Raw genomic sequence first — 13428 nt, 5'->3', positions numbered from 1 at the left:
TTTCCCATGTCGTTTCCTTTTCATTGTCGTCTAAAGCACGCTCAAAGGAATGTGCTGCCTTTTACGAGAGAGATATCTCATTCGGTTGCTTCTGCCTGTCTTTGCTGGCACCGAGGTCAAAAGGCATCCGCAGCCCTGGCCGGGAAGAAGGGAAAGTCCATCAAAAAAAGCACTGAAACAGCGTCTGTGTCCTTGAAAGTGTTGATGCAGGGATACTGACTCACTCCTATTAGAATAAAAGCAACCCTGCAAGTATCACTGGAGCTTTTAAGCATTCACATTTGCGGTGTTTGTATTTCTGCTTGATCTGGCCTTCTCTCCTCGAGCACAAAGGCGTGTGCAGAAAATAATCTTTGCGACAGCTCATTGCTCTGTTAGGTGATTGTGTTAAAACAGATTTATGTGCTGGACAGCCTACACCTAAGGCGAGTGCAATTTTTAGAGTAACACGCAAGACAGCCCGGTTCTTTGGCAGCACACTTCAGAAAAATTCTATTGTGACTGGACTCCATTGTGAGGCAGTAAAAGAAGTTCCGTGGTAGAAGACTAACAGGAGAAGAATTTCACTTGAGACTGCCAAAGCATGTGAGTCACATCCGATCTGAGAGATTCTGGTCAGATGTGAGAGAGTGGGAGTTGTGTGGGCCGTGCAAATATGATCTAGAGGCTGCCTGCAAGCGTTTGCTTGTCAAAGCTAAAAAATGAATCTGTCCACCTTGGAGGATCCTCAAGGCTTTTATCATGTCATGAATTAGTACTATGGCTCTTTGTGTGCTTTTCCCAGTACGGACACGATGCAACATCTGAGCGTGGTCTACAACAGTTATTACGCAATAAAACGCGTAGTACACTGGATACAAGTAAAAATAACATGACAATGATAACTCACTGTGTAGCTTTATAAGAACAAGATAGTACTGTAGTGGTAACAAAAGTGTCTTTTATGCTGACTTTGAGTCAAAGTAGTGATGATGACATTGTGACATTCATGTGTACATTCAAGTTCTTGGCACAAGAAAGCAGGCTCAGCGTCATATTTGCTGCTTATCATCTCATTGTTTTACTTTCATGGACCAGAAGTGTTTTACTTATACTGTAAATATTTATGGTAGAAATTGCATTAGTCCTGCGTTAGTTTTGTCCATGTCAAGCTACATTTTCCAGGACGAAAATGTTCAGTTTTGCTAGTTGATATAACATAAATTATGTTAGCAAGTGGACTGCTTCTTTTATCAATCAGATTCCAATTTTATCCTCACAGGGCCAGCAAACCAGCAAGCCAGCGACGTTTCCATTTTTTCAATCTCTGGTTGGTGTCTCAGAGCAAACCTGTCACATACAACTTCACAAAACACAGTGATAGCAATCTGCACACATTAACATATTTAATAATCAGCTTTTCCGATGTGTGTGATGTAATTGATTATATTTGTAATCTTTTTTTTCATGTTATTTTTAGAGTTGGATTAATTCCAGTGAATCGCCACTGAAGACCATAAACATGGCCTACCATTGAAACAATTTCAGCCCATTCTCAAAAATGTTGATATGTTTTTACGACAGTGTGCATGCTTAATTTTTTCTCTTTAGTGTACAATACGCTCGCCATCTCTGTTTGGGTCTGCCTCATACCGGGAATGGTTTGTGCCCAGCCAAGTGGCACTAATGTGTCTATTCTACTATGTTTCCTTACAGGGGTCGAGGGGGGGGCTGGGTGATTAACACACAGGATGTGACCTTTAATCCACTAGCTGCTCCTCGCCGCATTCATCTCACCTCACCAGAGTTCGGCTCTGATAACAGATTATTAATTAATGATGCGCCTTTGATGTGATGTTAGACTGCACCAGGAATTACGCAAGCACAGGTACATAAGAACAGCTAAATTTTACTTTTTGGCTATTATCATATTTAGTATCTGCTAATATAAAGACAGCTATTCAATAATTAAGAATTGAACTGATTTTATTTTATTGTGAATGTGTCCTTGGTGTTAAGAAGCAAAAAATAGAAAAACGTACGCACAACATAATAGCCCACTCTCTAATCAAATGTTTCCATGTGTTCATGAGTCTCCATTGTTGATGTTGGCACAAGAACTATCTCTCACCAGCTGTAAATTAGAGCATGAGAAGAAAAGATGCAAAGGCTGGTAACAAAAGAAAAGTAAGCTTGAGCACTGTAATCATGACAAAATTAGTGTTACACTATTGTGTTGCATTTAAGGTAGCATAACTAAGCGGAAAAGATAATAATTATTTGTTGTCTTGGATTCTATGCAGACATTATTAAAATGATCCAAAATATTGATGGCCCATTATATTCATCTTGACGGAACAGACGATGGCGGGTTCTAGCAGTCAACAGTACTGGATTTCTCCTGAATTAGAAGACACATACTCTCAGAAAAAACTAAAATAAATATTGGATTTCCATACATCAGCTGGAAACAATCATGACTCAAAAATGCTCTGCATGCCAGATGTGTATTGGGGGGATATATTTCATTCTTCTGCTGGGGGAGCACATTAGTCGAGATCAGATTCTATGGGACAGATTAAATGCAATGTTATAGAGAAAACTGTCACACCGATATATCGTGCTGTACATAAGTCACTGGGTGTATTACTTCAAACAATGACAGGAAATAATGTTTTTTCTTTTAGTTTCATTAATACATTTGATGGCACTTAATGATGATTACGACATGACAAAGGTAACGCAAGAACATGAAAGATACTAATGGAAAGATATAAATAGTCAAACACTGTGCATAACAGAGACGAATAATAAAGCAAGACAGTCCCTATTGTTTATTTTCTTTGTCTATGTGATGTGAATGACAGAATATGAAAAGGGAAATAGTTAGACTATGACAAACGTTACACCAGTAAAGTTGAATGAGTTCTTCCTCCATCCCCTTGAGCACCCCACCTCTTCCTCCAATGTAAGGCAAGAGGACTCATTGCCTCATGACTGTGTGTGCATGTGCGTGTGTAAGTGTGTATATGTGTGTGAGATTTATGTGTCTTTTCCAGACTCAGTTGGAGCTGGGAACATAGAGCCTACCCCCACCCTCCCCCCACTTACCCAACAAAGCTCTCTGAAAATGTGTGTGAGAGGTTTTGGGGGATGTTCCCCCGAGAGGCAAATAGAATTAAGGAGCCAACTGGAGTCACTGAAACTATGCTCGTCCTACTCGACTTAGAGGAGAAGCACACAACTGAGCCTCTCGGGGCTCCTTCTAGCAAGTGCCTCTGTTCCTGCTTATACTGCTGCATGCCCTTGTAGTTGTAACCACAGTGATACGATTCATTTGCAGTGGTGTTTTTATATGAGTGGCCACTTTTATGAGGCACAGTTCAATGGCGTCAATCATAACTACCCAATCCACTATTTAAAAAAAAAGAAACATTGGCAAATGCTAGTCAAGCCCATTAACGCAGATTGCACCATTTACAGGTTAACATTTTGTATCTCATTATTACGCATCAAAATGTGTTCTCCTCCATCAGTGTATTTGCTTCACTGCTTCTACATCCAGTGGAGTTGTTTCGATCACACACCGTATGTCAAATGCTAAACTCACATTTGTATAGCAATAATGAGTTTTAAAAGCGGCTTTTGGATAAAAGAAGCAATTCCTATTCATGCATTTAGAATTGCGCAAATTGTAGCTATCCGTTTTTGTGGCTTGTTGCTTCAACAATGTAAATACTCACAATAATGTAACAAAAAAAAGCTGTTGCTATGTAAAGACATTTGAAAGTTTGGGATAAACAATGGATGAAGCAACCACACACAAAACACACCCATCATTAGTTCTTCAGGCACTTATGTCACACATTTATTCTGGTCAGACTGCAGGCTGGAATCCATGAGGACATCTCATGTTGCGCATCAACACTTCCATGTGGGCAGCGTGAGCTTTAAGTAGGTTAGAGGAAGGCATGCGCACTCCACTTGGTTCTTGGAGACCTCCAGGCGGTAAATGATTGTGTCAGAGAGGCCGCTGCTCATTATCGACGTGCTCACTGGCTGCAAGTCGTAGCAGCGGAGCAACTCCTGCGGCCCAGCAGCTGCCACGCAACGGACGTGGGTGATGGAGAATGTTATGGATCAACTGTAGCAGCATAGCGTGCACAGTAACGCAGTGCGGAGCACAATGCATCGCTTTGTATTGATCCCATCACAGCAAACTGTGGCATTTACATGCTGTTTTATGTAGCTGCAATGATGAATGCTGTAAAGCTTGTGGCAGCAAAACTGAGCAAGACTGAAAGCCAGATGCTCAGCTTTAGTTCTTTGGACTGAATAATATTGAAGACTGAAACTTGGTATTCGAGTAATTTCAGACATTTTATTTGGCCTCGAGTACCTGATTATTTACGTGCACACCCAGGAAGAGGTCAAGCGAACCGCAGCAACAGTAGCTTGCAGATCTGCAGGTCTGCTGAAAAGTTTATTTTTTCATAAAATAGTTTTTAAACTGCATTTTTTTTTTTACCACCTTCTGGGTCACAACAGTTAAGATTAAGTTTTTAAAAATCAGCCCTAAGATTTTCTTCACTATTATGGTGCATGTGCCTCCACTGGTCTAAACACAGTTTCATTTGTGGAATATGAGTTAGGCAGCAAATTTGAACCATTTTTACGTATCTCAGAGGACGGCCATTTTGCCACTGTCGACTGAAAATGACATCGCAGTTGCCCGTGAACCTGTGTGTATTACTCCTTAGAAAGCTGCAGCGGACCAGACATGATAATCAAGTCTGGCTAGACTCGTAAAAAATAACTGCTTAATGATGCAGCAGTAAAATATACACATTACTAACCTGAAGCACTTTCACTGTGACTGCATGCCTTTCATGTAATATGAAGCAGGGAGACTATGGGATCGTTTGTCAGCCTGATTTGACGATGATGTTGAACCTGAATTGAGAGTGAGGTCCCACATGTACCACACATTTCAAAAGGTGTCCTGCGTGCACTTAGACAAAGTCCGTCGTGCACATCAAGATAGAGTTTGCAGCCTCGCATACCTTGTGATATTTACACTTGAGGAGCACACGCTCACATGGGGGAAGGGTGGCGTATGTAAGCAAAGGCATATGATCAGCATGCTGCATGCACCTGAGTAGTCTGACTTTGAATTCTGCTATCTCAGTTAGGCAAGCTCCTCAACCAAGACACATGTTTTCAATCTAGGTCGGCCCAATCCAGGCGTTGCCCAGAATTCCGTGAGAAGTATCAGGCACACAGAGATAGAACAAAGCGATAAACTTCAATGATGTATCCAACAGGGATTGCCGACTTATTAGAAATAGACTGCTACTTCCTTGGTACTGAAAGGGTTAGCAATTTGATACACATCATTGAAATATCAAATTTTGTCACCATGCAACAGGCTCATTGGTTCATTTCATTATTTACAGCAGATTGTCATGAAGATGTTTACTTGTTTACCTTTTGGCTTTGACATCAGACAGTGTGGTCTGGCCTAAACGTCTCGGCTGATCACGTCATGGGAAGCTAAACTTGGCCTGGGAGGAACATGATATAAATCATCCCCACTGTTTAAGGAACAGGCAGACTTACTTGAATGTTTCATTTTCTGGCACTCTGGCATCTAACACATGAAATGTTCTTTCTTTTAAGTTTACACGGACATTATATTGAGAAGTCATTGCACACATTTGTGCATGCCACACAATGAATGAACCTTTTTTATGTGACATGCCAAGCTAGCAGTGGGTGCATTCCATTAACTGTCCACGGGCATTTAATGGAAACTTTAATGAGAACACTTTTCCAATCTAATGAGTAGAGATCAATTCGACTACAATTTAACGTTCATTTTTAATGACACTGTCAGAGATGTGTCTAACAAAATATTATTGTGGTTATTATTTTTTTGTACAGGTGTACATTTGAACATTTTTGCCTTCAATCACTGACATATACTGTATTTATTGTTTAGTGACATTTCACACACAGCTCACTGTAGTCTAATGGGCTCAAGTTTCCAGCAGACTGGAGTGAACATGTTGAGAGGAAGAGGGGGGAAAGACGATGGAGAGCCGTCGGTGGGGGCGGATCAGGACAAGATCAATGGGTGTGACGAGGAGTGCAGGAGGCAGCAGGGGCCTCCAAGTAGGCCAATAAATAACATCCTAGTGAAACAGCCCCCGCCCCGCCTCTCGATCCCCCCTAGCCCAGCCAACAGGGCCCCTTTAGATTATCGGCCACCTTGTCGGGGGGATGGAAGACCATGGTGCACAATACACAGCTCATACGGGATCGTCACTCACCTCCTGCTTCCATTTGTTGCACATTCATCTTTCAACATGTGTGTGAGTTTGTTCAGGGGGTGGGGACTTGGTGGAAATGGGGGTGGTAGCGACTTGGAAGAGGGGTGAGGAGGATATGAGTGTAAATGGTGGATCCTCTACTTTTTTTGTTCCCTCACTCCATTTCTGCGAAACACTACCTTATATTCTCTCATGTCAGTTAATGGGGGCTTAAATATTAGCCACAACGACTTGTAAACCAAGGCTAGAAGAGGAAAACACATTCTTGCATACAGTCAAACTGACCATGATTTTTATGTCACAAATTTATCTATTAATTTTTTTTTAAATTCATTAAATTGACTGTCCTATATGGATGGCAAACTCTGGTCTTTTTTCCCTCCATACAACTCTGTAAGAAAATATGCTGCATATAAACCTTTGATGATATAGATTCCACCAAAACATATTTTTTTCACATTCAGTATGGGCCCAATAATCCTTTAAAGTTAGGTAGTATAAATAAAACTGCATTCAACTACATTATTGTCAGAGCTGCTTCCCAAGATAATGCCAGCTTACGACTTGAAGTATAAAATGACTGCTTCTAAAATAAACATATGACTAAAATGTCACTCAGTAGAGCACAGACTGAAATAAAAAAGAAAATGTGTGGAAATGTCGGTTGATTTGTCCATCTGTTCGCTAGACAGCAGGCTAACTGTGGTAAACAAGAAGTTTTGCAAATTTTGTATGTACAATGTGACTAGCATTCCAATGCCGGAACGAACAATTTAAATCAATTAAAACTGTGAGTTTCAGCATTTCTTTTTTTGTTTACATGCTTGGAACACAACCATTGCAGTCAGAATGAGGCTTGTCATTGACTTGCATCCTGGGAGCATTCCACGCACATCACAGCAGTTGAGCTAGACTCGAATGTGTAGGTGGATGTAACGGTCTGATGATGAAAACATTTATTTGAACATTGAAATGTCAGCTGTCACTCACAATACAATACCATGTACACTTCAAGGCATACAAATAGGCTGTTGTGATGTCTGCCAAAAGTCAGAACCTGTAGGTAGTTGTGGCCACAGCAGGTTGTTAGCAGAGATGATACGGGGGTGACTTTAGTGTCTGCCAAAATTCTTAAGTGAAGGCAGCGGCTACAAATGACTAACAGATGCTCTTGGCTGAGAATTACCTGTATGCCAGAACAATCAGCCTGGACTTTGCAGGCATAAGTTGTGACCTCCATGAAACTATGCTAGGAGAGTTTTCCATGCAAAGATTTTCGGATGTCAGCAGTAATGAAAAGACTAATTATGGAAAATTTAATACATATATGTACGTATGTGCATATATTTCTTAGGTAGGTAGGTATGTTGGATGGATGAATGGATGAATGGATGGATGGATGGATGGATGGATGGATGGAGAGATGGAGAGATGGAGAGATGGATAGATGGATAGATGGGGGTGGTAGCGACTATCTATCCATGATGGATAGATGGATAGATAGATAAGATAGATAAGATAGATAAGATAGATAGATAGATAGATAGATAGATAGATAGATAGATAGATAGATAGATAGATAGATAGATAGATAGATAGATAGATAGATAGATAGATAGATAGATAGATAGATAGATAGATAGATAGATAGATAGATAGATAGATAGATAGATAGATAGATAGATAGATAGATAGATAGATAGATAGATAGATAGATAGATAGATAGATAGATAGATAGATAGATAGATACTAGTCCTGCGCATGAATGAGTTTAACACCGGATGCCCTTCCTAACACAAGTCTTGGCAGTTAGGACCGGCCTACAGTTTGCACTGGGTATTACTCAATAGTGATACATTGGAGTTCTGCTTAGAAGAAAATGGAAAAGGTTCATGGCACCTTTCTGCCAGATTCTGCATTCAAAGGTAGCAAATGCACCACTTTGAAAGTGTGCCAGCCATGTCTACCTGTCACGTTGACACGTTTTAAGTGCCTCAAAGGTTTTACAAGATGGCTTCATAAGACTCTCTTGATTTCCATTGGGGTGCTGAAACTTCTTCAAAACTCCAATAAAGCACCACACAGCTGTGCAAAGTTCAACACCTTCATACCTTCATGTCAAGAGTTTTCTCTGTATTTACACTGCAGATTTGTAGAACCCAGCCGCCAATGCTGCTGAAATATCATACACTTCAAAAATTTCCTAGTATTTGTTGAACAAATACATTTATTTATTGGTGTGTTGAATGGAAAATTCGATACCCTGCACAATGGCTGCCGGGTTTCATCATTCGATTTTATCCATGATATTAAGTATGTGCATTCATCTACCCAGACAGCATGATTTATTACACAATGTATGAAGAAAGGGTGAAAAATAGATCCCATTTCACTTTCAATGACCAGTCATCCACTTTCAGTGCTGCATGGAAATGTACTTGAAACTATCTCAATTGTGAAAAATACAGTCAGCGTCTCCTTCCATTCAAATGCATCCCTGTGGTGCGCTCATTCTCATTCAAGCAGCCTTTAAGAACCAGCTGCTGCTTAGTATCCAGCAGTGGGCTCACACATTATTTCTGAAAGCATGTGCAAAGTCCATTTCCATGATGGAAAGCACAGATGAAGTTTAGAGGTGTATATTTATCCATCCTAGATGGCTCTATGCAGTGTGTATTTGTAGAAGGATAAAACACAAAGGAAAAAATGTGTCATATAACACAGTGCAGATGCTTGAAGCATTCCCGCCTTTTTAAATACGATACCCTGTAGATTTTTTTTTTTATCCTTGTCTACAATTATTTCTGAGCAATTACATGCATTGCTGCCTGTAAAAATCTTTTTTTTTTTTTTTTTACCACCACCACTGATGTGGACATTTAAGGTAATGTTTTGTGTGTTTGTCAAATGGCATTAAAAATAATCACCTCAATCAGCTTTGTTTTGAGCATAGGGAAATATATAAAGAGGACAATCTGTCTTCAGTGCATCCAAGCAAACCCATGTTGACAGACAATTATTTTAATTGCAACGTTGGCTCTCTGAATGTTGAATAAAATGAGCGCAATTAGGAGAGAATATATCTGTCACCCCCTTTCTACCTGTACTGTTCAAGTTCGCAGGGTAGTTAGCACTTATTCCAGCTGACCTTTGCGAGGCGCCGGGGGTGGGGTTACACCGTGGATGGCATAACCTGTCAATGACAGCATTGCCAAATGAAGGAGATGCCAGACAAGGGCCAGTTACACCAAGTGAGGTGGAGCTTAACCATGTTTGCAGGTGGCTCAGACCCAGACGTGTTTGTCATCGGTTCTTCAATCAGAAGAACTCATCGAATGCATTATGATTATCACCTGTAATATATTTTTTCGTGCAAGTTTCGAGCCGTATTTGTGTTAGAGCATTTTTGTTTTTTACATTTAAAACTCAGCATCTTTTATTAAATGTTTTACCTCTTTACTTTGTATTAGATAAAGATTGATTTTGATGATGTAAGTGGCAGAGTTGTGTGCTATTACAGTTAATTCTGTTTTTGTACAGTATTATTGGGTTCTCTAATTACATCAGGATGATGGTGAAAGTAGTATATATGAGTTTTAAGACGAAGACACATTATGATGTGTCTTGATTCAAAGAAAAGCATTCATATGAAAAGCTCATGTTTTTTAATGTAGTAATAATAAGTGTTTAGAACTGCAGAGTTTGATGCATAGGTGGAGAGAAAGTCGAGCATGCACTAGCAGATACTCACTGCAATCCTCTTTATGGTTCACAGCCAGTCGCTTAGGAGCAAGCACTGCATAAGAGGCTTGCCTGGACGATCAAAGCAGCCATCATGGTATGCTGATGCATTTGGCCTGGAGACGAAAGAGAGGAGACAAGCCCGTGGAGATGGAGAATGATTCACATGGAGGACAAAGAAGAGTGGGTGCATGGGAACAGTAGAGATTTACACTGCTGTATGACATTCTCAGTGAGGAAGTGGAACGTGGCAGCTTTCTTTTTACATGATGAACATCTAGTACCTGTCACACAAACGCACGCATACGCACACACACAGACTGGCTGAATTCTGTGAAATCAGCCAGCAGGGCTGTGACTCACCATTTGTGTAATACAACAACCTGCTCGTACAAGCCTCAAGGAGCATGGCAACGTGCACAAATGTGCGTCTGAAACAGGTATGTGGGGACGACGTTGAAGGCAAAGCAAGGCATGGCAAGGGAGTCATATTTTATATTTATATTATATATTAATTGTTTTCAAATAGTTAAATGGCTACCGTGCTGCTCCCTGCAAAGATACCATCAGGACAAAAAGTATCTTATCTAAAAAACAACAACACTGGAACACGAGTAACAATTTAACAGTATATGTTGCCAGCTTTGGGAGCCACACCGTCAACAACACAAGCTCATTAAACACAGACCCTTCCAACCCTGTGATTTGCACCAAAGGGGGTCAGGTGGTTGCCAAGGCAACCTTTCAGCTTAAACGGCCTGTGTCTTTCTCTTGAATATCATAGGCAGCTGTGTGATCGGGGATCGGTGGACCATTAAAGTCATTATGATCAGGATCAAGGTGCAGTCATTCCTTCCCACCTGGCTGACACCTCCTCCATCCTCCCTTTCGCATCAAATCCCCTGATTCCCCCGTCCCTGCATCTATTGTTTTCAAGCCCAACCTGTTTCTAAGGCAACATGTAGACAATCTCCTTGTGTTCGTGTCAACACGCATAATGAAAACATCATCCCTGTTTCCAGAGGCTGTCAATCATTTTGGCTAAGTAGCGATAGGTAAACTGCAGTGGCGAAACCACAGCCGTCATCTGATTCTCATTATGACAATCTTCACACCACCTTTAAATATCCTCTTCAGGTTAAACGGCTCACAAAGGACAAAGAAGACAATGTCGATGTCTTTGCATACTTCTTTCAATGGAAATTTTACTTCCTGTAGTAGACGGTGTAATCCATGTTTACACTGTCAAGTGTGAAGTTTAATATCGGGTTTATGGCAGGAAAACGATGGCACATTTATATAAGTCTTTCCTGTGGGCCTTCCCCATGCACACACACACACGCACGCACGCACGCACGCACGCACGCACGCACGCACACACACACACACACACACAGCCACGACGAGTGGGAGGTGTGATGCCAGCTAGCGACATGTTTGTCTGAGTAGTCCACTCTCCGTAATCACACTACGGCAGCTCAAATCCATTGAGGTCTGACAGCTGTTTTGTTCGATAGCTTTAATAAATTAACTCTTTTCAAATCGGACTTCTATCTAAAGCATTAACCACACTTTATGGGTGGGTATGCGTGTTTCATGTCTTTCGTTCACATCTTGTCACTGTGACACCTGGGTGGATTTTTCACTGCCTGTCCAAAAAAGCACCCGAATTCAACTAAGCAAATAACTGTTGTATAATTAAAGTGGCAATTATTGTCTTTAAAATGTCAACTTGAGTTAGTTATTCAACCCTTTTTTATTATTAAGCACAAAGGCATATGCTGTGATGGTGGAAAACATGCTCATCTGTTACTGAAGGGTTACAAATTGCATTAAAAAAAAACTATGCAGATGGCTGAAACTGCGAAAATTGGCTTTAAAGCTTTCCAAGGCAATACAACTCGAATAGTCATGAGTCATTGTGTTTTCCAGGAAGTGGTGTGATTGGAAAACAACCAAAATGAAAGTAACATTTTCCCACACATGATGTGAAAAGAGCTCAAGGAATTGTCACTGAACAGCTGCATGGATTTAAGGGAAAACAAAAAGGAATCATGCAGCGAACCGGCGGGGGGGGGGGGGAGAGTTTTGATTATAAATGATCCATAAAGATGGCACAAATAATGAATGAATGAATGAATGAATGAATGAATGAATGAATGAATGAATAAAATTAAATAAATAAATAAATAAATAAATAAATAAGGGTTCAGGTTGTTTATTGGCACTCCCAAGAGAAGCTTACTATCAAACATGTATTCAAAACCTCCACAAAACTTTTCCTTTAAGTTTGCTAGCTTAATGCTATCATCATGGGAAACACGACTAACAGACTAACAAATAGCATCCATGGGGCATTAACGACTCTAGCTTTGTTAACATAAATAGTGCAGTAACACATGTAGACAGACAGTATAACAATACTCACCGTCACACTTTCTTTATCGTCTTCAAAGAACTACAATTGCGGAAATCGCGACTGCCATGTAGTTTATCCGTATGTCTATCTTATACTGCCTCCAGCTGGCCAAAATAGCACACGTCAGAAGGAGTTGCACAATGTCCATTAAGTTACTGCAAAACATGTGGTAAACTATTCTTTACATTCTTTCTATTGAATTATAACATACTGTCAGAGTCCTTTATTTCTTCTTAATACCTACAAATTATGGAACTAGTATGCCTGAACATTTGACAACCGGTGAAATCTATCACAATATTGTAAAGTTGTCCCACAATAATGCTCATCCTCGGATTGGTTAATTAGATCAGCCAAGTTGAATGCGATGCATATTATTTATAATAGTTTAGGCTTGTGTCATGTTATTAATTAATTGAAGGCTCAGGTACCAAATGCATGGCCCACCACTTAAAAATACAACAGTGGCATTTGTATGGCAGTCTGCGTGTTAGTCACTCCTGCTCTTGCTGAACATGCTGAAAATTTACTCATCAAACTCTTTGGGTTTTCTTTAAATTGTGAGGTTAACAAGGGGAATAACACATTTGCGAAAGCATAAGATTATTAAACCAAAGCTTAATATAGACAAGGCGCATCTGATTCAGCAGATATGCTGCAAATGATTCCAGCCCAAAGACACCAGCTATGACCGTCTGTTGAGAAGTAGGCATCTTCTTCCAGCTCACCTCCCACGTCTCGGTTTTCGTTTAGTGGGGAGTGTGGCTCGGATATTGAGTGCTAGAGCACTGAAGTGGGGGGTTGAGCGTTGAGGAGCAGATGGGAAATTTCAATGAGGTGGAAAATCCACATCATAGCTTTGCAGAGCATTGATAAAGCTGGTACAACAGCACCCTCGTGTGGATAGTCCAGAAAGCAATCTACGCGAATTTTGCACACATTCCCAGTATGTGACA

General features: G+C 40.5%; 2 long non-coding RNA genes across 5 annotated transcripts; one reads left to right on the top strand and one right to left on the bottom strand.

Moving 5' to 3' along the window:
• Positions 1 to 306: 306 nt before the first annotated feature.
• Positions 307 to 2306, top strand: LOC148398162 (uncharacterized). Of its 2 annotated transcripts, XR_015858796.1 has the most exons (3): positions 307 to 585; positions 1262 to 1309; positions 1696 to 2306. It is a non-coding gene; the product is annotated as an uncharacterized LOC148398162 (long non-coding RNA). The 2 variants fall into 2 exon arrangements; XR_015858795.1 differs by lacking the exon at positions 307 to 585 and having other exon boundaries at positions 1013 to 1309.
• On the bottom strand, positions 1645 to 12544 carry LOC148398161 (uncharacterized). Of its 3 annotated transcripts, none has more exons than XR_015858798.1 (4): positions 12482 to 12544; positions 10064 to 10169; positions 5467 to 5543; positions 1645 to 2545 (listed from the first exon to the last, which is right to left on the bottom strand). It is a non-coding gene; the product is annotated as an uncharacterized LOC148398161 (long non-coding RNA). The 3 variants fall into 3 exon arrangements; XR_015858799.1 differs by lacking the exon at positions 1645 to 2545 and adding an exon at positions 3680 to 4079; XR_015858797.1 differs by lacking the exon at positions 1645 to 2545 and having other exon boundaries at positions 3680 to 5543.
• Between the last annotated feature and the right edge of the window lie 884 nt (positions 12545 to 13428).

The sequence above is a fragment of the Syngnathus floridae genome, chromosome 5, assembly GCF_059516105.1.
Source record: "Syngnathus floridae isolate MCC-2025c chromosome 5, RoL_Sflo_1.0, whole genome shotgun sequence".
NCBI classification, from domain to species: Eukaryota; Metazoa; Chordata; class Actinopteri; order Syngnathiformes; family Syngnathidae; genus Syngnathus; species Syngnathus floridae.
This window is presented reverse-complemented; position numbering and strand designations above follow the sequence as displayed.